This window comes from Coregonus clupeaformis, chromosome 27 (genome assembly GCF_020615455.1).
Source record: "Coregonus clupeaformis isolate EN_2021a chromosome 27, ASM2061545v1, whole genome shotgun sequence".
NCBI classification, from domain to species: domain Eukaryota; kingdom Metazoa; phylum Chordata; class Actinopteri; order Salmoniformes; family Salmonidae; genus Coregonus; species Coregonus clupeaformis.
Genome location: NC_059218.1, coordinates 50630169 through 50635536, shown reverse-complemented (window position 1 = coordinate 50635536; position 5368 = coordinate 50630169).

The window sequence follows — 5368 nt, the reverse complement described above, 5'->3', positions numbered from 1 at the left end:
TGAACTGATGAAAAGAAAGAATAATCCCCTGTCTGTTGGGTGCGTCAGTCTCCAAATATCGACAATGTTAAGGTTTGTCATCAATGTATTTAGACAGACACTGGCATTTGATTGTTGAAGTGACCTTGATAGCTGTTTATCTAAAAGAGGGTCTAACGTACAGTTAAAGTCACCTCCAACAATAACACTTGTATCCGAGATATTTGGTATGGCCTTAAATACCCTTTGAAAAAAATAATGGATCATCAAGTTGGGTCCATATAAATTGACCAAGGTTATTGGTTTTGAATTCAGTGTACCAGCCACAATAATATACCGACCATTAGGATCTGAAATCGAGGTTGAGTAAACAAAAGGAATGTTTTTCCTTATCAGGATTGCTACCCCTCTCGCTTTTGCATCAAAGTTAGACTGGTATATCTGACCGATCCAGCCACTCGTAGCTTGGCCTGCGCGGTGCGTTTAATATGAGTTTCTTGAAGAAGCACTATGTCAGCACCCAGTGATTTAAGATGAGAAAAAACCTTAGCTCGTTTCACGACATGCCCTAATCCATTACAGTTCCAGCTGACTATCTTTATTCCACCTGGTCTACTCTGTGCTCGGTCACTATGTGGCATTTCTTATTTTAAAGCAAATTGCTGCTGTCATACAAAACCCAGAAGAAAACGTCCCTGCGTAGCGGAGCTTGTCATGCCACCTGTACTAACAAACGTGAACATAAAACACAGACCCCATCCCCCCCCCGTCCCCTTTACTGAGTGACTTCCCCAAACGAAGCACTCCTTGACCAACACACAAACGTTAGGGTGTCTAGACATAAAGCTTGAACTAACTCGTCTTCTCTAGATGCTCCGATATAAACTAATATTAAATAACACTTAACTTAACTCTCATGTTAGGGGGTGAGTGGCGCTAAAACATGACATGCCAAACAATGCTATATTAGCCACAACATCTCACCTATCATATAAGTCCCAATTTCTGATCTTCTGATCGAAAAGACATAGGCCGGAAATTCAATTCACACATTCCTGGCCTGTATTTGGCCATTTAGCCTGCTGGCACAGCCGTTCTGTATCCTCAGCCGGGGAGCTTGCTTGTCAAGAACAGATCGGCCTCTTTTGCGTTGTCAAACGCGCGTGTTGATCCGACTGTCACCTTAAACCGGGCTGGGAAGAGGAATCCATATCGGATGTTGGCCGCCCTGCATTTGTTGCGCACCTCATCATACTCTTTCCGTTGGTTCCTCACCTCCAAGGTAAGATCTGGTAGAGAGACACCCTGGCTCCGTTGTAGTTAAGGGGGAACTTTTGACTAGCCAGCTTGAGGATAAGATCCCTGGTGTGGGGATAGTGCAGCCTTACGATGAATGGCCTTGGTGGCCCGCCCTTGGCCGGCCTTGCCTGTGCTCTGTGTGCGCGGTCGATCAGGATGGCCGTTTTGAAGTGTTCACCCCCAGCAATGCCGGTATCAGCTCCGAGACAAATTCAGTGGGTTTCCCTTTCTCAGTGTCCTCCTGGATCCCACATATTCTGATGTTCTGGCGCCTTGAATGCGACTCGAGCATTTCCAGTCGGGCCTTCAGGGTTTTGTTGTCATTTTTGAACGTTGCGCACTGTTTCTCTATGTCCTGTAGCCTGGCCTCGTGATCGATTGTCGTCTGCTCAACCTCGTTCACCCTTCCCTTAGTTGCCTTCACAGTTTCGGCCAAAGTCCCAATACTCTTTGAGATATCAGCCAACCTTGTGTCTACCTTCTTGCTTAGTGCGTTTATGGCAGCCAGTATGTCACTTTGAGTAGGATCTGTGGGGAACTCTTGGAAGCTAGCCTCTTCAGCTAGCTCCTCGTGGGTCAGCGACGTTGAAATTGGTTCGTTGTCTATCTCATTCCAATTATCTTGTTTAAGCGCCCCCTTTTTGTTGCCTTTTCCTTTGTCATATTTGTTTGAAGTTATAGGTTGTGAGAGGTTAAGATAAATATTAATTTGTTTCAAAATTGAGCGGAGCTCTAGCAATGCACGTCTACTCCATAGCACGCTCTCTAGCGCCCCTCAAGAGCAGTCACATCCTGTTAAAGGTCCCCAAAGCACACACATCCCTGGGTCGCTCCTCTGTTCAGATCGCTGCAGCTAGCGACTGGAACGAGCTGCAAAAAACACACAGTTTTGTTCTGTTCTGCTCTGTTCTGTTCTGCTCTGCTCTGCTCTGTTCTGCTCTGTTCTGCTCTATTATGCTCTGTTCTGCTCTGTTCTGCTCTGCTATGTTTTATTCTGCAATGTTCTGTTTTTATCTGTTCTGCTCTGTTCTGTTCTGCTCTGCTCTGCTCTGTTCTGCTCTGTTCTGCTCTGTTCTGCTATGCTATGTTCTGTTCTGTTCTGCTATGTTCTGTTCTGTTCTGCTATGTTCTGTTCTGCTCTGCTCTGCTCTGTTCTGTTCTGCTCTGTTCTGTTCTGTTCTGCTCTGCTCTGCTCTGTTCTGTTCTGTTCTGCTATGTTCTGTTCTGCTCTGCTCTGCTCTGCTATGCTCTGTTCTGCTCTGTTATGTTATGCTCTGTCTGCTCTGATATGCTCTGTTCTGTTCTGCTATGCTCTGTTCTGCTCTGTTATGTTCTGCTATGCTAAGTTCTGCTCTGATCTGCTCTGTTCTGCGCTGTTCTGCTATGATCTGTTCTGCTATGATCTGTTCTGCTATGATCTGTTCTGCTCTGTTCTGCTCTGTTCTCATCTGTTCTCATCTGTTCTGTTCTGTTCTGCTCTGTTCTGCTTTTACTGATTGGATCACTTGGACCACACGGTCACAGAGCATGCCCGTGTGTGTGTGTGTGTCTCACTCTCTACTCTCTCTCTCTCTCTCTCTCTCTCTCTCTCTCTCTCTCTCTCTCTCTCTCTCTCTCTCTCTCTCTCTCTCTCTCTCTCTCTCTCTCTCTCTCTCTCTCTCTCTCTCTTTCTCTCTTTCTCTAATTCAATTAAATTGAAGGGCTTTATTGGCATGGGAAACGTATGTTAACATTGCCAAAGCAAGTGAAATAGATAATAGACAAAAGTGAAATTAACAATATAAAATGAACAGTAAATATTACACTCACAAATGTTCAAATACATTTGTCTATATACAGTGTTGTAATGATGTGCAAATAGTTAAAGTACAAAAGGGAAAATAAATCAACATAAATATGGGTTGTATTTACAATGGTGTTTGTTCAACACTGGTTGCCCTTTTCTTGTGGCAACAGGTTACAAATCTTGCTGCTGTGATGGCACACTGTGTTATTTCACCCAATAGATTTGGGAGTTTATCAAAATTGGGTTTGTTTTCGAATTCTTTGTGGGTCTGTGTAATCTGAGGGAAATATGTGTCTCTAACATGGTCATACATTTGGCAGGAGGTTAGGAAGTGCAGCTCAGTTTCCACCTCATATGTGGGCAGTGGGCACATAGCCTGTCCTCTCTTGAGAGCCAGGTCTGCCGATGTTGGCCTTTCTCAATAGCAAGGCTATGCTCACTGAGTCTGTACATAGTCAAAACTTTCTTTAATTTTGGGTCAGTCACAGTGGTCAGGTATTCTGCCACTGTGTACTCTCTGTTTAGGGCCAAATAGCATTCTAGATTGCTTTGTTGTTTTTGTTAATTCTTTCCAATGTGTCAAGTAATTCTCTTTTTTGTTTTCTCATGATTTGGCTGGGTCTAATTGTGTTGCTGTCCTGGGGCTCTGTTGAGCAGAGGGGACTCTTTTCCAGGTTCATCTCTCTGTTGGTGATGGCTTTGTTATGGAAGGTTTGGGAATCGCTTCCTTTTAAGTGGTTATAGAATTTAACAGCTCTTTTCTGGATTTGGATAATTAATTCTGCTCTGCATGCATTATTTGGTGTTTTATGGTGTACACTGAGGATATTTTTGCAGAATTCTGTATGCAGAGTCTCAATTTGTTGTTTGTCCCATTTTACCAACTCTTGGTTGGTGAGTGGACCCCAGACCTCACAACCATAAAGGGCAACGGGTTCTATAACTGATTTCAAGTATTTTTAGGCAGATCCTAATTGGTACGTCGAATTGTATGTTCCTTTTGATGGCATAGAAGGCCCTTCTTGCCTTGTCTCTCATATCGTTCACAGCTTTGTGGAAGTTGCCTGTGGCGCTGATGTTTAGGCCGAGGTACGTGTAGTTTTTGTGTGCTCTAGGGCAACGGTGTCTAGATGGAATTTGTATTTGTGGTCCTGGCAACTGGACCTTTTTTGGAACACCATTATTTTTGTTTTACTGAGATTTAATGTCAGGGCCCAGGTCTGACAGAATCTGTGCAGCTGTTCCCTCTCTCTATTCTATAATTATCTCTCTCCCTCTCTCTCTCTCTCTCTCTCTCTCTCTGCTCTCTCTCTCTCTCTCTCTCTCTCTCTCTCTCTCTGTCTCTCTCTCTCTCTCTCTCTCTCTCTGTCTCTCTCTCTCTCTCTGTCTCTCTCTCTCTCTCTCTCTCTCTCTCTCTATCTCTCTCTCTGTCTCTCTCTCTCTTCTCTCTTCTCTCTCTCTATTTCCTCTCTCTCCCCCTCTGTCTTTCCTCACTTTCTATATGTTCCTGTGGGTAGAGACATCAGATGGGTATAGAGAATTAGCAGAGGTTACTAAGTGAGGCCACTAATGCTGACAGCGATCTTCCCTCCATGAGATCCACTACTGCCCTACTTTTCTCATAGCCTGCAGTTAAATTACATAGTGGCCTCATTGGTGGAATTTTTAACCGCCGAAAATCCAACGTTTCTATGTCAAACGGTTTTGTTATGTTTCAGTCTTCTGTGATGTATTTAAAGTGTAATATTTCTATGCAAACTCAATGTCACGCTCTGGCTCCGGGACTTTGTATGTTGAGCCAGGGTGTGTTCGTTTCGTGGTGTTCTGTTTGGTTGGGTTGTTCTATGGGGTTGTATTTCTTTGTTTGAATGAGTGACTCCCAATCAGAGGTAACGAGTGTCAGCTGTTGGCTCGTTGTCTCTGATTGGGAGCCATATTTATACTGTCTGTTTTCACCTTGGGGTTGTGGGTTTTTGTTCCGTGTTCAGTCAGTGTTACTGTGGACTTCACGATCGTGTTTTTGTTTTGTACTTGTGCTTTACTAATTAAAGTCATGTTCGTTTCACACGCTGCGCCTTGGTCTACTCCTTCTCGTCAAGACGATCGTGACAGAAAAACCCACCATACAAGGACCAAGCAGCGTGTCCAGGAGCAGGCAGCCTGGTCATGGGTGGAAGCGCCAGGAAAGGAGATGGAGAGGCTGGCGATGGCCCAGGTGGGCAAAGTGTGGTCCTGGGAGGACATGCTCGGGGGCAAGGGACCTTGGGGTAGGATCAAGGCCCTGGTTGAGAGAGGAGCAGCGGC